The sequence below is a fragment of the Equus caballus genome, chromosome X (genome assembly GCF_041296265.1).
Source record: "Equus caballus isolate H_3958 breed thoroughbred chromosome X, TB-T2T, whole genome shotgun sequence".
In the NCBI taxonomy this organism is placed as follows: Eukaryota; Metazoa; Chordata; class Mammalia; order Perissodactyla; family Equidae; genus Equus; species Equus caballus.
Window position 1 is genome coordinate 101827838 of NC_091715.1, and position 11066 is coordinate 101838903.

Here is an 11066-nt window from a genome sequence, read left to right on the forward strand (position 1 = left end):
TGCAAAGGAAAAAAAAGGAGATGCCTCTTCTCATCAATTACATAGTCTGTGAGGAAATAGGCAACACACGCATTGCTGGTGTCAACGTAACATGGTACAACCCCTATCCAGGGGATTGGATACTATCTTGTAAAATTACTAGGGTATTTACCCTTGGAACCAGCAATTTCTCTTCTAAGGATCTATCCCAAAGAAACAATGGAAAAAGACAAAAAGGTGTAGGCACAAGGCCATTTCCGACAGAACAATTCATAACACCAGAAGGTTAGACATAAGACAGATGTCCACCAATAGGGGCTGGTTGAATAGGCTACAGTCCATCTACGTCCTGGAGTCCCACGCTGCTATAAAAAGCAGCAGCGACTCCCTCACTATACGGCTATGGTGTGATCTCCAGGATATATCATTAAATGAAAACAGCCAGGTGCAGAAAAATGTGTAGAGCTGCTGCTGTCCTAGATGGGAGCCACTAGTCGCAAGTAGCTATGTCAATTTAATTGAATTAAAATCAAATGAAATAAAAACTCAGTTAGTGGTGGTAGCTACAGCTTAAGTGCTCAATGTTTAATTCCTGAAAAAACCATCCAGGTACCTAGTGACGACCACGTTCGACAGCACAGCAACAGAACTTTTCCTTCTCTGCAGAAATTTCTATTGGACGGTGCTGGTGTCGAGCATGCCACCTTTTACCTATGAAAGAGGGAGAAAACTATTATACATATTACATTTATTATATATTTTACAAACTGGAAGGTAAAAACAAAAGAGGAGGCAAATGATTACCTATAACGGGGACAGAGGAGCATCACCAGGTGGCAGCTGCTGATATATATTCTCTTAAAAACATAACACAGATTTGCTGCCTCTGTGCACTGAAAAGGGCAAGAAACAATGACCAGCCCAGTAGCAATGAGCACCCTACTCTCCAGACAGAGTCTTCTGAAAACAGTTCCCACTAAAAGCATAGAAAGACAACTTCTGTAATGAAGAAAAGATCCACAATTCAACAGATTCAATTCTAATCACGCCTGTCGAGCTGAAGGCACCATAACTATTTTCCTTTAGTGATTAATTTTTATGTGGATGATCTACAGAATTGTCCCTGGGACATTTTTCCATATCCTTCGACTGGAAGACTCTCTACTGTTCAGATGAAGATTGTTAAGATGAAAAATCCCCACACTTACCTATAGATTCAATACAATCCCAATCAAAATTGTAGTGGGCTTTTTGCTTTTGAAATTGGTAACTGAATCTGAAATTCATGCGCAGGTGCAAAAACACCTAGACTATGAAAAGCAACCTTGAAAAAGAACAAAGCTGGAGGATGAACACTTCCTGATTTCAAGACTCAGTATAAAAGTTCTGTATTCAAGGCAGTGTGGTACTGGCATCAAGCTAGACAAGCAGATCAAAGGGACAGAATAAAGGGTCTATAAATAGAACCACATGGATGTGGAAAACTTACTTTTGTAGAAGGTGCAAAAGCAACGCAGTGGGGAAAAGACAGTCTTTTCAACAATTGGTGCTGGGACAAGTGGCTATTCACATGCACCGATAGAAACTGTGATCCATATATTGCACCATCTACCAAAGTCTACTCCAAATCGATCGTAGACCTAAACATAAAACCTAAAGCTGTAAAAACATAGTAGAAAACACAAGAGAGAAAGACATAGGAGAAAATCCTTGTGCCCTTGGCTTAGGCGAAGATTTATTAGATTCTACACCAAAACCACAACCCATAAGTAAACTCACTGATAAATTGGACCTTCTCAAAATTAAAAACTTCTACTCTTCCACAGCCACTGTTGAGAGGATGAAGAGACAAGGCACTGATCGGAAGGAAAATATCTGCAAATCGTATATCAGATAAAGGACCTGCATCCAAAATAGAGAAAATCTCTCAACAGTCAATAACAGATACTCCAATAAATAAATGGGTAAAATATTTGAACAAACGCTTCATCCAAGAAATTATACAAATGGGAAATAGGCATGTGAAAAGATGATCAACATCCTTGGTCAATAAGGAAATGTAAATTAAAACTACAATGAGATAACACTGTACCTCCCAAGAGAATGGCCCAAATTAAAAATGCTGACCATACTAAGCATTGGCAATCTTCTGGAGGATGGAACCCTCATATATTGCTGGTGGGAATGAAAAATCGTACCACCATTTTGGAACCAGTTTGGCAGTTTCTTACAATATTATTCTTACACCTGCCATATGATCCAGCCATTGAACACCTAAGTATTTACCCTACAGAAAGAAAGCATGTGTCCCTTTGAAGACTTATACACAAATGTTCATACCAGTTTTATTTAATAGAGCTTCCAGTTGGAAACAACCCACACGTCCATCACCAGGTGAATGGATAAAATAAATTGTGATATAATCATATACTGGAATACTACTCAGCAGTAAAAGAGACATGCAACAAATGGATTAATCTAGAAATAATTAGGCTGAATGAAAGAAGCCAGAAAAAAGAATATATTCTGTACAACTCCATTTATACAAAATTATAAAAAATGAAATTAGTTAATAGTGACAGAAGTCCAGTGGTTGCCTGGCAACAGGGAAAGGTCCAGGAGAGGGAGCTGGAGGCTGGAGGCAGGTGGGTGGGGATATTACAAAGGGGCACAAGGAAGCTCTTTGGGGTGATGGATGCGTTCATTATCTAGACTAATGTTGGTTTCACTATGTACACGTGTCAAAACTTGTTAAAGTATATACTTTAAATGTGTGCAGTGTATTGTATGTCAACCATACATCAATAAAGCACTTGAAATATATTTTAATTTTTCTAAGTCCTTAATAAAATTAAATTAAGCAGGAGAGCAATTCTCATTAAAATTCTACTGTTACATTAATAGACCCATACTATGTCTTACCATATTGGTCCACACTAAATATGACCAAAATAGAAATCATCATTTACAACGAGGTATATCGAAATACTTGGTGAAAGTGGATGCACATGTCCTTCTAGAACTAAAAATATTATTTCTTGGAAAATCATCATAACGATAGTTTAGAATATCTAGTTATTTTAGGGAACATGACTGAATATCATAATAATAGGGTTTTCTCTGGAGTAATTATTATTTTTGAAAATACTGAATTCTCGTAACTGACATTTTTAACTAACATTTGGAAACTTTCTGGCATTTAAAAAATTTCAGGACTGGCCCCGACGCCGTGTGGTTAAGTTCACACGCTCTGCTTCTGTTGCCCAGAATTTCGCCAGTTCAGATCCTGGGCGCGGACACGGCACTGCTCATCAAGCCATGCTGAGGCCGTGTCCCACATGGCACAACCAGAAGGACCTACAACTAGAATATACAACTATGTACTGGGGGGCTTTGGGGAGAAGAAGAAGAAAAAAAGCAGATGGGCAAGAGATGTTAGCTCAGGTGCCAATCTTTAAAAAAAATTCATTATACAATGCATAAAAACATGGGAAGCAGGGAAGAATCCATGTTACAATCACAAATTGCTAGAAAAACCATCTACTCAGCTGTATATTTCAACACTTACCTGAGAGAGTCACGAGAATCACTGATTATAGAGTCAGAAAAACATATGTAAATTTATTGCACGTGCATATTAAACATCAAGTTCCTTCTTCACGCTACAGAATTCATTGCTTTTGCGCAAATAAAGCATCTCTAAGAAGGGCCTCAAGGGCTACTGCAAAGCATGTGGCTGCTGATGGACTGAAATTCCACTTATTACACCTCTTCTCCCATGATGGGATCAAAGTACCTTCTCGCCTCTGAGGCGCCTTTGTGAACCTCACAGGAACTGTTCCACAGCATGCTTTTGTTCAGATCCAGGAACTCACTCGGGCTGGGCCTCGTAGCCAAGCAGGGATGTGAAGTGTCGAGGTCTCCTGAGGACGGCTGTCCTTGAATCTGGAGCAGATGGTTCAGCAGTCATGAGGACACAGCTCCTCAGAAGCCGCCGCCTTCAGATGCCTGATAGGAGCTCGGCCAGTGGCATGAAGAGCTGCACAGGGAGAGACAGATCCAGCAATCACTATGCTTTCCTGGAGTAACAGTGTGCCCTGCACCATGCTAGGCACTGGGATAGTGACAAGGACACTGATACGATTGGGAACCCACACATAAACCCATATGCAGACTATAGCCAAAACTATAACAAAATCCTACTGAGTCTGCAAGAATAAGCAAATTACTGTCTTTCCAATGATTATAGACCACGGAAAAAGAGGAAAAGTACACTCAAAACACACGTTTTGGATATTCATTTCTACTCTAAAAAGTCCCCCAAACAATAGCCATTTATCTTGTCTCAGGTTCTGTGGGTTGACTGGGCTCGGCTGGGTGTTTTTCTGCTCCACGTGGTGTCTGTCACCTGGGGCTGCAGTTCTCTGCAGGCACCTCTCAGCTGGGACATCCAAGAGAGCTCACTCACATGGATGATTAGTGCTGGTTGTTGCCTGGCGCTGCTCACCAAGCACCTTGATTCTCCTCCACAGAGCCCTTCTTGTGTAGAGTTGCCAGACAAAATCAGGACACCCAGTTAAATTTGAATTCCAGAGAACCAACCAATAATTTTTAGTGGTAGTATGTCACATGCAATGTGCCTTTATTTGAAATGGAAATTCAACTTGGTCTCCTTTATTTTATTTGCTAAATCTTGACAACCTGGGGGAGGAGACTGTGAATCTGTAAGTTTAACAACCATCTGAAATGACAACCCCAATGGGGCAAGTCTGAGGAAAATGAGAAGATCAGATTGGCAATAAAGACAAAACTGGCAATACCGCGCCTTGGTCGGATGAAGGGGAAATGGACGCTGGCATACACATTGGTGTCAAATGGGCATATCCATTTTCCGGGGCCCATATTATTATGGCTTAATAACTGGAATGGTCTTTGATACAGATGTCCTACTTCCACCCACAAGGGAATTTCAGAAGCGGGTTTAGACAATGATACCGAGGTGATTCTTGCCTGCCATCCAGTTAGGGGACCTGGCTATGGGGGCAGGTCAGGAGCCATGTAAGTGTCTTGCTCCAGAGAGGATATGCAGCTAACACTTATGGAGCAGATGGTTAGCCAACACCAGTGGAACATTCTTCATGTTAGTGGCTGGATTTATTCCGCAAGACAACCCTGCTGATGAGGGATCACTATCCTCTCTTCATGGATGTATGTGACTCCAAAGTTCATGCTCCTGAGCACAGAGTCAGATAGCAAAGAGTTTGCTCCCTATGTCCACTACTAGAGCCGGGGATGGGACCTGACATCCTGCGCACCATTAGATACTAGTGGCAGAGCTTTAGCAAAGGTATCAGGACACCTAAGGTGCTTAATCTCGGTTCTCCCTGTGTTTACCTCCCTGCACCAGGGAGCCAGGCCTGGTGCCCGTTCCTCTTGCCTCCAGTTAGGTTTATGAGGGGGCTGGAAGCAGAGGCTCTCTGAAGCCCGGGTTTCCTCCGTCCTTGGTAAACACTTAAACTTACAGTAAAGGTTGGGCTGTCTGTACCTGGTAGTGAGGGGAGGGCTTCCGAGGACACAGAGAAGGAGAGAAAGGGAGATTTCTTCCACGGAGAAATGAGGTCAGAGATCTGTATGTCCCTACAGGAGTAGAGATCCAGCACTGCTCCATATCAGTGCTTGTGGTGGTTCTGTGGATGGTCCATCGAGGCTGGGCAACCAGCAGTGAGACAGATTTTCCCATTTGGATCAAGGTGTCAGGGGGCCTGAAGACACTGAGTCAGCTGTGTTAACGGTCAGCTCAACCCTAAGCAATGTGGACAGATGAGTGATGACGGCAGAGGCCTTGACTGGCTGCATCAGGAGGACAAGCTCCCACAAATGGGACTGCTTTGTCACAGAGCATTAACATTTAACATTTTAAATACTTACTGTCTAGTTGACTTTACAGTCTTTTTGTTAGTGTAAAGCTCAAAGAATTACAAGACAAGAGCACCTGTTTCTGCAGATCTGAGTACATACTGGGTTTTAATTTGGCAGTATTTGCTAATCTGATATCCTGGTACTATAACGTCAGATTATTCTTCGTTTTTCCCTGTAAATGGCATATTTCATATTTGTGCCCCAGAATAAATCCTGGAATAATTCCAGAGTTTGAAAAGGAAACCTGATCAGCAACTATGTGTTTATGCTGCATCTTCTTTAAGTGGAAAACTGGGGCTATGAGAACTCCATACACTGCTGGGGGACAATTAATTGGCACAACTGACTTAGAGACATTTGGAAGCATCTATGGGAGAAGAATGTGAGGTCCCCATCATCTGCTGCACTCTTAGGTCTGCCATGCAGAGAGTCTTGAGCACCTGTGCCCCAGGAAATGTCTGCAAGAATGGTCACAGCAGCATGGTAGTCCTATCAAAACAGCCCTGCGGTCACCTTGTCAGGGAAGTTGCAGCAAAGCTATTTTCGGAGGGAAAAATGTTGCACACGGACACTTACTCCATGATCTTACATATATTTTTATAGATGAAAGATGCAAATAATTATGTATGTGCATTATTCTCTCGCAACAACTCTGTGTGAGGATGGCACCAAAATTCCTATGCGACAGATGGCAAACTCAGACTCACTGATGGAAAATCAATCTTCCAGAGTCATCGATTAAGAAGCAGGAATGGTGTTTGACTTCTTCCCCTCCCCCAAAGGACGCTCAGCTGTCTTCTTCATAGAAGATGACCTTCTAGAGCTTGAAAACTTGTCGTTTTACACATTTCTCGTATTGTGCCCATGTGTGTATCATCCCTGGCCCCTCTCTTTGAAGAAACTGATGGTGCTGATAAATCCCCATGGAGCATGGTCCTGTAGGGGGTTATGGGTTGTGTCAGGGTCAAGGGCCTGTGATTCCTGCCTCCTCTTTATCTGCACTTTCTCTTCATTTGGGGGCTCAGTGGGAAGCTGCTTTTCCAATATCCATCTAGAAGATAAATAAGGAGACATAAAGTGATGGGGAATTACAGGAAATGGTTGATGATCCTTTTCTTTCACCCCAGATTCCTTGGAAAGCCCATCCTGCAACAGAGAAATGGCCCCAAAGCTTCACTTATTATGTAAGTGTGAGCACATGCTACTTCTTACTGCCACGTTTCCAGGTGGTCTCTATTGCCGTTATGCTGTTTGGTTTAGCTAATAGCCGTCACTCTCTGGGAAGGAGGAGAAAAGTAGGCCAGGCCTAACATGTGTTGAATTCCTACCACGTGCCATCTCCTTTGTAGAGGGTTTCTCATTTACCCTTCCTTATGGTTCTGTAAGGAGGGCATCATGGGTCCCCTTTTACAGATGACAAAGGGAAGGCTAACAGAGCCTGAGTGAGTATTCCAATATCATACACCACAGCAAGGGCAGGGATGGAGTTCCAGATTTTGCCCTCATCACAATATTCCATGCATTCTCATCAGAAGCCATATCACCCCCAACAGTTGGAAATTGGTGTTTGAGTGTAGGGTGGAGGTATCCATTACAACAACTAGTGGCACTACAAAGGACCACGGTACATCAACAGTTAACACTTCAGCTGCACTATTAAAATTTCGCATTCTAGACAAAAGGAGTTGATAAGGAAGAACGTCTAAAAACCCTCCAAAGCAGGGTGATAATGAAAGAAGGTTCAGGACTATTTCATATACCAGTGACCTGTTCTGTAGATGGCTGGCCACCAGGGCTTGGAGACTGGTCATTTTATGCTCTGCCATGGGTGCTCTCTCAACAACCTCTCTTGGTGATGAGGATGATGATGATGGTGATAGTGGTAACTGAAGTGTAATTCTCCACATACGACCGAGACACCTGGGTGTGGGGACCACGTGAATTTACTGTTTTTTAAGGTGGCAGACAGGGGCCAAGCCCGAAGATCAAGTGTTTCTTCTGGGAAAGATAATCTGCAGGGCGGGATATCAGTGCTGGCAAAACTCATGTAAGCATGTGGTACTCTCAATTTTATCTCCCCTTAATCTTAACATGTATTTGAGTGACCTATTATTAAATCCATAGTCTACATCAAGTTACAGTCAGGGGAACTGCTCCGTGAATGTCTGCTCTGTAGTGAAACCTGGAATTACTCTAAAGATTTCCCCATTGTGTCCTGAAGCCCCCAGGTGTCCAGTTGTCCTAATCTTATTTTGGCACTGACACTTGATGCCGCCCAGGCCATTGTTTATTTTTTTATAGTGAGCTGTAGCACTTTTAAATTCTAATACTGAAAACTTTATAATGCTGTGAATGCCAATTGCTTATTCTCACTGCCTGCTGCCCCATTTGGGACTCTGAGAGCTGTAGAGAGGAGCTGGCTGTCAGGATAGAGCTGAACAGGTTTCCAAAAGTGTTGGAAAGGTTGGAAACCCACAGGTCCTTACTACAGCTCTAGAAGAACGCTTCCTCTGTAGTTCTGAAATAGTCCCAATCCTCATTCCTAACATAAACATTGGCAGAGAGCACTGGGCTATTGCACAGCCTCTAGGACTTAAATCAAGGAAATAGAACCATTGTCTCTGCTGAGGAGAAAGAGGGATGTGGGATACGTAGGGTCTGAAACTGTGTGTGTGAATGGGTAGCATCTTAAGGACTGGAGGAATCAATCACTGGCTAAGGACCTGGGCGCAGAAGTGAGGCAGATCTGTATTTGAGCCCTGTTTTCATTACCTTCTAGCACATTGGTACCCAAGTTTTCTCACTATAAGTTCTTATGAACAAAAATATGTAGAACCTTTGTCTCTGTGTAACTGGTCTGGTTGTTCTCATTGGTTACATCTATAGCTGCCTTTGCCCAGAACAGCAATCTCTGTCTCTCTCACTGAGGATATGCACAGTCTCTCAAATTTGCCTTGCTCTCCTCCCAACCATTCTCCATTATGAAGTCACCAGGCACTCACAGGTGGATTGTGTTTTTCTCCTATTGAACAAAACCCATCACACAAAAAATCAACTTCAAAGTCATGTTGTGACCTCATGAAATGAGATAAAAAAAAAAAACAATATCACGATGAATACAGTAAAGTTGCAGGGTGCAAATTCAATATACAGAAATCAGTTGTGCTTCTCTACTCTAAAAATGATATCTAAGAATTATAGAAAGAAAACAATCCCGTTTACATTTGCATCAAAACCATAAACTACTTACAAATCTATTTAACAAATGAGGTGGAAGATCTAGACACTGAAAACTATAAGACCATGACAAAAGAAACAGAAGAAGACACAAATAAATGGAAAGATATACCATGTTCATGGATGGGAAGAAATAATATTCTAAAAATATCTATAGTAACCCCCCAAATCTAAGAAGCCAGTGTGATCTCTATCAAAATATCTATGACATTATTCACAGAAATAGAAAAAACAATCCTAAAATTCATATGGAACCACAAAAAAACTGAAATAGTCAAAGTAATTTGACAAAGTAGATGAAAGCTAGAGACGTCACACTTCCTGATTTCAAAGTATATTACAAATTCAGAGTAATCAAAACAATAAGGTACTGACATAAAAACATACACATAGACCAACGCAACAAAACAGAAACCCAGAAATAAGCCCATGCATATACGTGATTTCGTGCTATCCTCTTTTGAAGATGAGGCCAGTACAGAGGAAGGTACTTAACCCATTCTTGGGGCCATTTTCATGTAAGGAAGTCTGGCAGCAGGCTGATCCTAGACTGTGGTAGCCACTTAAGGCTGAGGACCAAGATAGAATAACTGTGGTGTGGCTATTTATGCTTGTACGTTGCACTATCACAAACACCTGGGATTGGTACAGGGGAAAGCTTCTCATGTTTGATGTTTTCAACCATTTTCTTCACATGCTCAGTTCAGTCCTCAATATACTATACGATGTGTACATCATACTTTCAGGAGTAGAAAGCGAATTTCCTTTCCATTGTGGACATTCATCTCTGCACTTTAAACTAACACCCTGTGCTCATCCCCTCTGCCAAACCATATCTTTTCTCAGCACCGGAAAATAAAATGTCTCAATGGGAGGACAAGGACTTTTTTGGATCCAGCCATATTTGTTTTGAGAAAGTAATGGACATCTTTTCTTTTTTGTTTTTAAACTTATTTTTAAAGATTGGCACCTGAGCTAACAACTGTTACCAATCTTCTTCTTTTTTTTCTGCTTCTTCTCCACAAATCCCCCCAGCACATAGTTGTATATTTTACTTGTGGGTCCTTCTAGTTGTGGCATGTGGGAGTGAAAGGAGCAGTGAGGTTATTCAAAGAAATAATATCTGAGAACTTCCCAAGCCTGGGGAAAGAACTGGACATGCAAGTACTTGAAGCTAATATAACTCCTAATTACGTCAGTGCAAAAAGACCTTCTCCAAGGTATATAATATTAAAACTGTCAAAAGTCAATGACAAAGAAAAACTATCGAGTACAGCAAGACGGAAGAACATAACCTACAAAGGAACTCCCATCTGGCTTTCAGGAATTTCTCAGCAGAAACCCTATAACCTAGCAGAGAGTTGAATGATATCTTTCAAAGTACTGAAAGAGAAGGACTATCTGCAAAGAATACTCTACCCTTCAGATATGATGGAGAAATAAAAGTTTTCCCAGACAAACAAAGCAGAGGATGTTCATTGCCACTAGACCTGCCCTGCAGGAAACATTGACGAGAGCCCTTCTATCTGAAACTAAAAAGCAGAGGTTTACAAAACCTTGAGCAAGGAGATAAATAGTATCAGAAAATTTCAGCTCTATATCAAAATAGGCTAGCAAACAATTAATTATAACATAAAAGATAAAGGGAACGAAAGCATCAAGAATAGCTATAACCAATACCATTAACTCACAAACACACAACAGAAAAAACAAGAATTTGTGACAACAAAAACATAGAAGGGGAAGAGGAAAGGCACAGAAAGTGCATAGCCTAACAGAGATAACAGGCTATCAGAAAAAAGACTATCTTGTCTGTAAGATCTTTTATGCAAACCTCATGGTAACCACAAAACAAAAAATCGGAGCAGAGTCACAAAGCACAAATAAGGAGACAATAGGGAAATCATCACAGAAAACCACCAAACTGAAAT